This window comes from Pelmatolapia mariae, linkage group LG7 (genome assembly GCF_036321145.2).
Source record: "Pelmatolapia mariae isolate MD_Pm_ZW linkage group LG7, Pm_UMD_F_2, whole genome shotgun sequence".
Classification (NCBI taxonomy): domain Eukaryota; kingdom Metazoa; phylum Chordata; class Actinopteri; order Cichliformes; family Cichlidae; genus Pelmatolapia; species Pelmatolapia mariae.
In genome coordinates this window covers 39,868,197-39,881,773 of record NC_086233.1, presented here as the reverse complement: position 1 = coordinate 39,881,773, position 13,577 = coordinate 39,868,197, and the positions used below count along the sequence as shown (strand labels likewise).

At 40.4% G+C, this 13,577-nt stretch overlaps 1 pseudogene; it reads left to right on the top strand.

The window, feature by feature from the left end:
• Positions 1-440: 440 nt before the first annotated feature.
• LOC134631772 (peroxisomal succinyl-coenzyme A thioesterase-like) overlaps positions 441-13,577 on the top strand; it is a 28,165-nt pseudogene continuing 15,028 nt past the window's right edge.

Sequence of the window (13,577 nt, the reverse complement as noted above, 5' to 3'; positions counted from 1 at the left end):
AGAGAAGCCATTATTAAGAATTGATAAAGCCATCCTCTGTACCTGTTTAGAGTACAGGGGACCTAGACAGGGCTATGACTCACCTATCAGATGACAGGACCATCTCTGATTCAGTAAGTTTTTCTCTGTGACAGAGGTTTGACCGAACCATGCCACCAAACAAAAAGATAAAACAAAGTAAAAATAGTTCAGTCAATGTGGAAATGAGCAAGTTTCCTAAGGCAGTAAAGGCACCGGTGACCTTTTTTGCAGACAGATTTACAGTTCACATCAAAGTTCAATTTTTCATTATGGTCCCAAGATATTTATATGATTGCACTTGCTCTATTTTCTGACCTTTAAGTACAAATACAAATGTGCACAATGGTTGAATAAATCAATTCCAAATCCAAGATTTTCTAAATCCAAATCAAATAGTTTGCTTGCACATTGAATTCAGGATGGACAGGAAGCAGTGTTGTGTGAAGCTGTCGGTTCAGCCATCCAGAGGGCTCATGGATGAGAAATTCATTGTCCTTGTCCAGAATGCCCTGCCTGGTTCCCAACTGACCATCCGTGCCCTGCACCAGTGTGAAGATGGACACAGCTGGGAAGCGTTTGGTCACTACACTGCAGATACCACAGGGACCATCAATGGTACGTTGTTCAGCACTGAGACCTGGAAAATTAAGAGAAGAAAATGTAGAAATATGCGCAAGTATCTAACAGATTGTGTTTTATTTTTTTGTAGTTTCAGAAGATCCCAGTATAGGTGGGACATATTCCGGAGTCGAACAGATGGGTCTACTGTGGAGCCTCAGACCAATTCCAGGCAGCAAACCTGGGCTGAGGTAGTCTTTTTGTGTAGATGACACCAACACAGAATCCAGTATTGGCACCATAGATAATTCTCCCATCTCTCCTCAGGATGCGAAAGAAGAACATCCAGACTCCCATGGAGGTCACAATTTCTGTTTACCAGGGTCACCAGACAGAGGGCTTTGCAGATCTGGTTCCACTCTCTGGTGTGGTGGTAGAGCGTTGGTATATGGCACCTGGTGTGCGCAGGATTCCAGTTACAGAAGGTGGACTCACCGCAGCCCTTTTTCTGCCCTTGGGTAAGCCCCGAAGAGTCCACAGTGAGATATCCTGTGGGTGTAAATTAAATCAGCATGTGTGTTGAACTGGAGACAAGCTGCTGCAGAGAGCCAGGGTAGTGAGCAGGGAGGAGGAAATCTTGGGAATGCTTTTGCAACTAGTTAGTACGGTTTAAATAACCAAACAAATGCCATAGAAAGGAAACATTCAAAAGTTGCAGACAGCTCACAGACACAAAATGTTATCATACTAATGTAATGCATGCCTTCTTTGGGTTTGTTAACTTGTCTTAAGGACCTGGACCTTTTCCTGGCCTCCTGGATCTATATGGGCTTGGAGGGCAGTTGCAGTACCGTGCAGCGCTCTTGGCCTCCCATGGCTTCGCTAGTATGGCCATCGACTACCTGACTTCTAAATTCACCATGGAAACTGGAAAGATGGTGGACAGCCAGTATTTTGAGGTACATTTAACAAATTTAATGTTTTGGTTACAAGGAAGCAACACGAAAAAAAAAGGAGATGGTTCAGTGGGGAAATATTCTGTATGCAAGCTAGGTGTTGTTGCTCAAAGGTTAAAAGAGTCAGACAGTGGGGATATGAAATTATGTGTAGGTTAGTGGTTACAGGAAGAGCATGAGATAGAGTGTTAAAATTAAGGTCAAAACAGGAAAGAAAATGAGACAAGTGGATTTTATTATGACATATGTACCTGTATACACTAGATATGTAATCATAATTACTCACATAAATTCTGTGTAATCATATGTACCCACCTATACTATGCACACTTACAGTGAAGTGTCTTATATTGTGGAGTCGCTGTGTTAAGCTTTTAACCTGCATGTTCAAATCACATGACCCATATATTTAGGTCAAATATATCTACCATTATATTAATGAAAACATTTGTGCTACTTGTTGTATGAACACATGCTGATCAATACTGTTTAAAATTTGTAACAATTAGGATCAATAAGTAACCTTTAATTGTGTTATGGCCAACAGTGACTAGTCCAACATAGGGTTAATTCAGCTTGGCACTGCTGAAGTATGCACATAGGACCCTTTCTCTGCGTTCATCTGTGTTTATCTGTACTGTCCAACATTGTGTCCAGCCCCTTCAATGCCTATACGGTAAACAAACCCGGCCCTGCTGGGCATGCACCTGAGATTGTGGTTCTCTCCTCAGTCGCCTGAAGGTGAGAAAAACCCTTACTTAGCATAGATAGCAGTTCACGTCTGGCATGCACACCCGACAAAATTGGAAAACTGATTAACTCTTAACTGCCGTCTTTGTCAGTTAAATGACAAAAGGAACCAATGTAATGATGGATGAAAGAGTTGTGCTTGAGAAGTTATGGGATACGGTCAGAAAGAATGCATCATAAGTGGAAGATGAAAAGAAAGAACAAAAGGATGAAAGGGTACCCAATGGCAGGAGGGGGTAGTGAAAAAGTATAAAAGTAGCTCTATTGAGAAGAAATGTTTCAGATCATCCTTAGAGCATACTCTGTGCGGCCTAGAGTTTGACATGGGTGATCTCCATATGCATATGCTTTGCTGAATAAAGATTTGAAGAATATATATATGTATATATATATATATATATATATATATATATATATATATATATATATATATATATATATATATATATATATATACATATACAGTGGCTTGCAAAAGTATTCGGCCCCCTTGAACTTTTCCACATTTTGTCACATTACAGCCACAAAAATGAATCAATTTTATTGGAATTCCACGTGAAAGACCAATACAAAGTGGTGTACACTTGAGAAGTGGAACAAAAATCATACATGATCCCAAACATTTTTTACAAATATATAACTGAAAAGTGGGGTGTGCGTAATTATTCAGCCCCCTGAGTCAATACTTTGTAGAACCACCTTTTGCTGCAATTACAGCTGCCAGTCTTTTAGGGTATGTCTCTACCAGCTTTGCACATCTAGAGATTGAAATCCTTGCCCATTCTTCTTTGCAAAACAGCTCCAGCTCAGTCAGATTAGATGGACAGCGTTTGTGAACAACAGTTTTCAGATCTTGCCACAGATTCTCGATTGGATCTAGACACCAGACAGGTCAGGGATAAAGTTATTGAGAAATTTAAAGCAGGCTTAGGCTACAAAAAGATTTCCCAAGCCTTGAACATCCCACGGAGCACTGTTCAAGCGATCATTCAGAAATGGAAGGAGTATGGCACAACTGTAAACCTACCAAGACAAGGCCATCCACCTAAACTCACAGGCCGAACAAGGAGAGCGCTGATCAGAAATGCAGCCAAGAGGCCCATGGTGACTCTGGACGAGCTGCAGAGATCTACAGCTCAGGTAGGGGAATCTGTCCATAGGACAACTATTAGTTGTGCACTGCACAAAGTCGGCCTTTATGGAAGAGTGGCAAGAAGAAAGCCATTGTTAACAGAAAACCGTAAGAAGTCCCGTTTGCAGTTTGCCACAAGCCATGTGGGGGACACAGCAAACATGTGGAAGAAGGTGCTCTGGTCAGATGAGACCAAAATGCAAAACGCTATGTGTGGCGGAAAACTAACACTGCACATCACTCTGAACACACCATCCCCACTTTCAAATATGGTGGTGGCAGCATCATGCTCTGGGGGTGCTTCTCTTCAGCAGGGACAGGGAAGCTGCTCAGAGTTGATGGGAAGATGGATGGAGCCAAATACAGGGCACTCTTGGAAGAAAACCTCTTGGAGTCTGCAAAAGACTTGAGACTGGGGCGGAGGTTCACCTTCCAGCAGGACAACGACCCTAAACATAAAGCCAGGGCAACAATGGAATGGTTTAAAACAAAACATATCCATGTGTTAGAATGGCCCAGTCAAAGTCCAGATCTAAATCCAATCGAGAATCTGTGGCAAGATCTGAAAACTGCTGTTCACAAACACTGTCCATCTAATCTGACTGAGCTGGAGCTGTTTTGCAAAGAAGAATGGGCAAGGATTTCAGTCTGTAGATGTGCAAAGCTGGTAGAGACATACCCTAAAAGACTGGCAGCTGTAATTGCAGCAAAAGGTGGTTCTACAAAGTATTGACTCAGGGAGCTGAATAATTACGCACACCCCACTTTTCAGTTATTTATTTGTAAAAAATGTTTGGAATCATGTATGATTTTCGTTCCACTTCTCACGTGTACACCACTTTGTATTGGTATATATATATATATATATATATATATATATATATATATATATATATATATATATATATATATATATCTATATGTGTATATATATATGTAGAATGACACAACAAATTCGGTGGGCTATACATATATATATATATATATATATATATAAACAAAACATATCCATGTGTTAGAATGGCCCAGTCAAAGTCCAGATCTAAATCCAATCGAGAATCTGTGGCAAGATCTGAAAACTGCTGTTCACAAACACTGTCCATCTAATCTGACTGAGCTGGAGCTGTTTTGCAAAGAAGAATGGGCAAGGATTTCAGTCTGTAGATGTGCAAAGCTGGTAGAGACATACCCTAAAAGACTGGCAGCTGTAATTGCAGCAAAAGGTGGTTCTACAAAGTATTGACTCAGGGAGCTGAATAATTACGCACACCCCACTTTTCAGTTATTTATTTGTAAAAAATGTTTGGAATCATGTATGATTTTCGTTCCACTTCTCACGTGTACACCACTTTGTATTGGTATATATATATATATATATATGTGTATATATATATATATATATATATATATATATATATATGTGTATATATATATGTAGAATGACACAACAAATTCGGTGGGCTATACATATATATATATATATATATATATATATATATATATATATATATATATATATATATATATATATATATGTATATGTGTGTGTGTGTGTGTGTGTGTGTGTGTGTGTATGTATGTATATATATATATGTATATATATATATATATATATGTATGTATGTGTATATATATATATATATATATATATGTGTATATACACACACACACACACACACACACACACACACACACACACACACACACACATACATATATATATATATATATATATATATATATATATATATATATATATATATATATATATATATATATATATATATATATATATATGTATAGCCCACCGATGCCTTCTTGTTCCAGTAGTCCACTTCTCGTCAGGGTGCCCTGGTTCCTCAACACCTGACGCGGATCTTGTTGAGCTGAGTGACGTCTGAGCTGGCATGCCTTCATATTTATCTGTCTCGCTCATGTCTGCAGTAGGCTCGCTTAGCATGGGGGGTCTAGCCTTGGAACCCTTACTGGACACAGACACCCCAGGCAGGAATGAAACTTGTGATTCTCCGCTCCAAAGGCGTGTAGTCCACTATGCTACCCAGTTGCATAAGAGAAATGCTAAGGGATCAGAGAAGAGCTTGAGAAAATGTGGGAGGTGAAGGTAATCAGTGGTCCCATTGGTAATCAGAGCACTAGGTGCATTGACTCCCAAACTAGGCGAGTGGCTCCAGCAGATCCCAGGAACAAAATTGGAGATCTCTGTCCAGAAGAGTGCAGTCCTAGGAACAGCTAAGATACTGCGCAGGATCCTCAAGCTCCCAGGCCTCTGGTAGATGACCCAAGCTTGAAGGATAGACCGCCCGCAGGGGCGAGTGGGGATTTATATATATGTATATATATATATATATATATATATATATATATACATATATGTATACATAGATATAGATATATGACCGAGCTAAGATCTTGTGGGACTTCCAGATACAGACGGACAAAATGGCAAAATGGTGGTGACTAATTAACCCGACACAGTGGTGGTAGACAAACAAAAGAAGACGGCCGTACTAATTGATGTAGAGGTTCCGAATGACAGAAACATCAGGAAGAAGGAAGAACACAAGAAGCTTGAGAAATACAAAGGGCTCAGAGAAGAGCTGGAGAAGATGTAGAGGGTGAAGGTAACAGTGGTCCCAGTGATAATCGGAACACAAGGTGCAGTGACTCCCAAGCTAGGTGGAGTCACTGCACCCACTTCCTGGGTTTCTGCTGTCTGAAGTTTTCAGATTGAGGCTATCTCCCTGATGTATTTGTGGATATTTGTTGTGTCATTCTGGACTATGATACTGACACTCACCAGTCCGCGGCCTCCTTCCTGCCATACAGCATACAGCCTCAGGGTACTGGACTTGGGGTGAAACGCTCCATGCATGGCAAAGAGCTTCCATGCCTCAATGTCTGTGGCTTTTATCTCCTCCTTTGGCCAGCCTATTATCCCAGCAGTGATGACGGGCGGGGCCTAGTTGTTGATAGCCTGGATCTTGTTCTTTCCGTTTAGCTGACTCCTACTCCTCCTTAACTGACTCAACATTCTGATTATATCCTGCTGTGTGGATCAGTGTGGATCAGTGAATCGATGTCTCGTTCACTCTTGGCATAAGACTTGATGTCATCTATTTACAGGAGGTGGCTGACGATTGCTCCATTCCGTAGTCGGTATCCATAGCCAGTCTTGTTGATGATCTCACTGAGGGGGTTCGGGCATATTCAGAACAGCAGTAACGACAGAGCATCTTCTTGGTAGATCTCACACTTGATGGTGACTTGTACTATGGGCCTGAAGTTGGCCTCTAGTGTTGTACACCACATCCCCATTGAGTTCCTGATGAAGGTTCTTAGGGTCTATTGATCTTGATAACCAGGCAGGTTATTGGCAGGTATTCGGATGGGACTGGTCCCTTCTGGGGGTCCTTGAGGATCAGAACTGTCCCGCCTTCAGTTAGCCATTCTAAGTGTCTCTCATCAACTAGCAGCTGGTTCATCTGTGCTGCCAGACGCCCATGGAGTGCAGTCAGCTTCTTTAGCCAGTAGGTGTGAACCAGGTCAAGGCCTGGTGTTGTGTAATTCTTCATACTGAAGACTGAAGACTTGGATGTCTGCCACTGTAATGGTTACTGGACCCTGTTCAGGGAGATTGCTGTGGTCTGCTCTCAGATCCACTAGCCTCTGAGCATTGCTTTTGTGGCTTGCGTCCATCTCCCAGATGCTCTCCCAGTATTGCTCCGTTTCTAGCCTTGGTGGTGCTGTTCTCATATTGTTCCCTTGCCACTGAGAGTACACTTTGGCTTGTGTCGTGGAGAACAGTTGGTTTATTCTCCTGCCTTCTATCTCTCTTGTGTATCTCTTCAAGCTCCCTCTGTGCTACCTTGATCTTGGTCTCCTTCTCCATGGAGGGTACTGCTAACTTGTTTTTTGTCTGTGAGTTCTTTTTTTGACAAAAGACAAAATGTAGACAAAATGAGAGATGTGTTTCAAGCTAAATGAATGTACAGCACTTTGATAGCTACCACTTCGGTACTCAGCGCTCACAGTAAAACATAAAGGTGATGTTTTACATCACTTCTAATGTTCTGTGTGCCAAGACATCATGACAGGTGTTTTGTAGAAATGTGACAAAAAAAGTTAGTTAGTTCAACCATGAGAAATTGTTTGAAATCTTACACGAGATCAAAAAGGAAAGTCCTGGTTTTGGCATTTTACCTTATGTATGACATATCTTTCCACCTACAGACAGCCTACAGAGTCCTGCAGCAACATCCTCTCGTCTGCAAGAGCAGGATAGCCATGATAGGTCTTTCCTTTGGCACCAGTATCACCCTCAAGATGGCTATTTACTCTGAAGTTATAAAAGTAAGACATGACATTTTTAAAGTGACACTGGAGCTGGAAAATCAGCATCAGCCTGTTTTCAGTTATAACACATGCTCAGGATGAAGACATAGGTCCACCACTGGCTGTGTCACCACTGTTTTGGCTGTGTAACTGGCTGTGTAATCTGGTCTTTTTGTCAGTTGATAAAATCTGTGTATTGTTTTTTTCCAGCTCAGTGCTGCAGTGTGCATCAGTGGGAGTCATGTGCAGCCAGTTGATGGATCTGTGGAGGAAATACTGAGGCTCCCTTACAAGTAAGCTGAGCCGTTTTCAGTTACTTTTTATTTAAAGACAAATTGGAAAGCTAATATATAGAAATACAGTATGTCAGAATAATCCTTAATTATTCCTTTTAATTTTTTGTCCCATCAGAAATGCTGGGAAGACTCGCTTCAGAGAAAAAGACGAGGCGATCTTGCGAGATCTGATGTTGCCCATCCCCACCGACCCTTCACTCAAAGCTGATGTGGGTACCACCAGCTAAAGCATATCTCAGTCTTAAGGCCCTTACACATTCAGTCTTAAGGCCCTTTAAATCCATGCTTATGTTTTGTGCATTAAAAATCACTTTTGGACACCTAATTTAGCCATTCACACCGACCACGTAATTTTCACTGCTGCAACCTTCTCTTGAGAATTGGATGAAGCCAGAAGCTTTGTTTCTTCCCTTTGTTCTTTAAAAACATCAAGACAAACTCATCATCACTTGACTTTATTTCTTTCACAACACCCAATTTGGAGAATGAATTTTCCACAAAAACGCAGTGCATGCGATGGATATACAGTATCTCACAAAAGTGAGTACACCCCTCACATTTTTGTTAATATTTTATTATATCGTTTCATGGGACAACATTGAAGATATGGCACTTTGATACAATGTAAAGTAGTGTACAACTTGTATAACAGTGTAAAGTTGCCTGTCACCTCCAAATAACTCAACACACAGCCATTGTTGCCTAAATCCCTGGCAACAAAAGTGAGTACACCTCTAAGTGAAAATGTCCAAATTGTGCCCAATTAGCCATTTTCCCTCACTGGTGTTATGTGACTCGTTAGTGGTACAAGGTCTTAGGTGCAAATTGGGAACAAGTGTGTTGAATTTGGTGTTGGTGCTCTCACACTCTCTCATACTGGTCACTCAAAGTCTAACATGGCACATCATAGCAAAGAATTCTCTGAGGATCTGAAAAAAATCTGTCCCAGAAGGAAGGTTCTTCTAAACATAGTGCACAAGAAAGTCCGCAAACAGTCTGCTGAAGACAAGCAGACTAAGGACATGGATTACCTGTGGTCTGATGAGACCAAGATAAGCTTATTTGGTTCAGATGGTGTCAGGGATGTGTGGTGGCAACCAGGTGAGGAGTACAAAGACAAGTGTGTCTTACCTACAGTCAAGCATGTTGGTGGGATGTCATTTTTGGGGCTGCATGAGTGCTGCTGGCACTGAGGAGCTACAGTTAATTGAGGGAACCATGAATGCCAACATGTACTGTGACACACTCAAGCAGAGCATGATCTCATCCCTTCAGGAAACAGGACAGTATTCCAACATGATAACAACCTCAAACACCTCCAAAAAGACCAGTGCCTTGCCTAATAAACTGAGAATAAAGGTACTTGAATGGCCAAGCATGTCTCCAGACTTAAACCCTATTGAGCATCTGTGGGGCATCGTCAAATGGAAGGTGGGGGAGCACAAGGTGTCTAACATCCACCACCTCCATGATGTCATCATTGAGGAGTGGAAGAGGATTGCAATGGCACCCTGTGAAGCTCTAGTGAACTCCATGACCAACAGAGTTAATGCAGTGTTGGAAAATAATGGTGGCCACACAAAATGTTGACAGTTTGGTGACATTTTCACTTAGAGGTGTACTCGCTTTTGTTGCCAGAGGTTTAGACATTAATGGCTGTATGTTGAGTTATTTTGAGGTGACGGCAAATTTACTCTGTTATAAAAGCTGTACATTGACTAATTTACATTGTGTCAAAGTGTCATATCTTTAATGTCGTCCTATGAAAAGATAGATTAAAATATTAACAAAAATGTGAAGGGTGTGCTCACTTTTGTAAGACACTGTATAAATTATACACATATACACAGCTCCAAACACAACAGTTTGGAGCAGAAGAATTTGCATTTTGTGTTGTTTTTTTGCACTTGATGTGCACAAAACAGGAAAAAACCTCCAGCAGATCCAGGCTTCGGGAGCCAACGCAACCGGTTGTGGGTAAGGGGAAAGGACAAAATACACACTTCTGCGCGAAGCAAGAGATTTCTAATAACTAACTGTTAAATGGTGAGCAGTGTATAAACACAGAGAGAGTGAAAGATGTAAGTGAAGAAGAAATACCCAATGCATCATGGGAAGGCCCTAATAGCCTAGGTCTAAGTAAAGGAGGATTCAAGGTCACTTGATTCAGCCCTAACTATAATTTTTGTCAAACTATGAAGTGGTTCCACAGAAGGGTGGCTTGAAAGCTGAAGGCTCTGCCTCCTAATTCTACATTTAAATATGCTAGGAACCACAAGTAAGCCAGCAGTCTGAGAGTGAAGTGCTCTATTGGGGTGATCCGGTATTAAAAGGTCTTTTAGACCTTTGAGACCTTACTTTATTAGAGACCATGTATGTGAGCGGAAGAACTTTAAATTTGATTCTGAATTTAACAAGGAGTCAGAGAAGAGAAGCCATTACTGAAGACCATAGAAATGCCATTCTGAGTAAGTATCTGGATAGCTGCAGAGTTTCTAAGCCTTTTAGGGATGAATACAAAAAACCTCAGTTTCATCTGTGTCAGGGTGTGCTGAAGGAGGCCCAAAAAATGGAGATGCAGAGGCAGAAGGAAGTTTAACTAAAGGCAGGCCTTTTAATGAGCTGATAAACTAGACATAAGCAAAAATACAAAACCAAACAGGAAACTATGAATTAAGCTAACCCGGGCAAGGAAACACTAGGGAACTAAGACCAAGGACCAGGACAAAAGCGTGAATGGAACATAACAGTACACTTTGACTAGGCACAATGGGAGACTGACAAAACATATACACAAAAGGGTGATTAGGAGAAGTGAAGCCACATGGGACACAGCTAGAGAAAACTATATATAACGAGGCGGGAAGCAAAAGTAAACACAGTTTTTTAACCTCAGTTCCTTTGACACAGGGGCGATTTTAGCCTGTTTTTGAATGATGAATGAAAGCACCCCCAAACATTTCTTACTTTTTTTTGACAATATTTGCTGTTTTTGTGACACACTACTAAAAATATAAAAAGCATACAGTACTTGGTTGAGACGTAACATTTCAACAACAAAAGTATAGATACCCCCCCCCTCCAAAATGCTTTGTTCCAGCTCGCCTCTGCCCTACTCTGGCTCTAGCACCATTGCTGCCAGAGCGATGGTGGCTGAGACGCAGCGGAGTGGAGGTGTAAGTGCCTAGCTTAAAACAGGACATATTAGCTGCATTTAACCTTCAGTTACTCTTTATATAGTTAGGTAGGAGTCAGGCCATGTTTCTTTTTAGCTGAAAAACATTACACCCAGGTAACCTGCAGTGTTGAAAATGTGTTTTCCGATCATGTTTGCTACCCTACAGTTTGTCCTGCTCTGTAGTAAAATCAGCGACATTTGACCGCACTGTTGTTCCCATTGAAATGTATACAGCCTATTTAAAATCTAAAACTTAAAATTGTCCGTAGCCTACTGTTGTTACCACTGTCCTGTTTGTAATGGATACTAACTATCTAACTGACTGGATGCCCATTATCCTTATAACTCCTGTTGTGTGTGTGTGTGTGTGTGTGTGTGTGTGTGTGTGTGTGTGTGTGTGTGTGTGTGTGTGTACAAAGAGACAGTTCATAATGGATATAAGGAAATTTTTTCAAAAAAAGGAGCCACATTCAGGTAAAAGTGTAAAATCAAATGATCAGTCAATAAAGGATAAAGTTGGATCAGTGTTTCAATATTTATATCTTTTATTAGATGTTCATGTTGTTTGGTTATTTACCTTTTAGTTGAAAGTACACTGAGAGAGGACTTTTTGTTAGTGATCTTAATAGTATTTTTTTCATATTAAAGTAATTTTTTCATCTAATTGAATACAATCTATTTGTGTATGATTGTCAGTCCAAAGAGGGAGAGTGGAAAGAGGGGAACGTGAGGAGAAAGGTCAGGAAGAACCAGGTAAGAAAACAGACAGGGAATAGTGACAGGCAAAACAGAAACTGTTAAACTGACAAAGAGAAAAACCTGATTTTACTCATACAATCAGGAAGTTACGTCCTCCCTATATTAAAGCTGCTATACAGAATCTGCAAAACAAACTGGGTTGAAACATTTTTGACCCTCTTTAACAACATTCCAACATAACATTATAATTGATTGGGGAGATTAAAATTAATGATATATTTTTATGTGGTTCAGCCACAACTCTACTAAAACCTCAGCCAGTAATACGGAGGCCAACTTTTGGACCGTCCAGTTGTCTGTATGACTGCCGCAGTACGTGCACCACATTTGCACACTATCAGAAAGTGCCAAACAGAGCCCTGGTGGAGTGAGGAGCTGTAAAGAGAAGCAGAGTGCTCTGTTTATATTCTAAAAATGTTTTAAGCTGGCTTGTTTCAAAATTTCTGTACAGCAGCTTTAAATGTTTTCCAAAAGCACACATACACTTATCGGTGTTTCTCAAACTTTTTACAGTGTGTACCATTGGGAAAATGTCAAGCTCTCCCAAGTACCACTATGAAAGCAAGAAACTCATAAGTCTTACAACACAAAATTAGTATCTGCAGTAAAGATTTTTTCATACATTGTATGCATTCTACCACAGGCAAAGTTGCCTCCATTTTTATATTTTTTTATTAATATTTTGTAATAATTTATTCGTAATAACTTATTCTGTTTTGGGAGTATTTTTTATGTATCTGTATTATCTTACACATACACATTAAAAGTGAATCTCTGTCCAAAAAATGCACTCAGTTTACTTTTTACTCACTATGAGCATCATTCATTATTCTCCCCCAGTAATTAAGGTTAGGATATGAATTTTTTTATTCCAATCCATTCTTCTTTTGCAGCATTTAAATAACCTTTATCAGATTTGATGGTTTTGTTACAAGCTTTTAAAAAAGTGTTTTGCTTTTCTTTCACAAATGTGGGGATTAAATTGTTTTAAAATGTACAAAACAGTGATGTCATGTTTTGTGACGAGGACCCAGGCACAGAGAGACTTAATGAATTTAAGAATCTTATGATTTAATAAAGAAATTTACAGACTTGCGCAGAGATGGTAAAATTATGATGACTGATAACGGAGACGAAGACAACAGGCGATGAGGACAGGGAGGAACAGGGGTTTAAATGGACCAAGGAGACAGTCATAGACAACTCGGGACAACTGGAGACATTTTAGGATGCAGGGACTGACAGAGACAGGGAAGAAGTCTCATCGTGATGTGTAAAGTTTATCTTGCCTGGCTGGGCAGCTCTCTGGGTGCTCAGCACCCCCAAAGCTCTGATCCTAGAATCGCCCCTGCTTTGACATAAAGGCATCTGCTGTGTTGCTTAGTCCTCTGTCAGTACTAATAAACAGTGATGAGAATAACGGGGTTATAAGTAACGGCATTACTAATGGCATTACGTTTTTCAGTAACGAGTAATCTAACTAATTACTATTTCTATTGTTACAACGCTGTTACTGTTACTAACAAGAAAATGCGGTGCGGTCGCATTACTATTTTTCAACAAATAGATGGCTG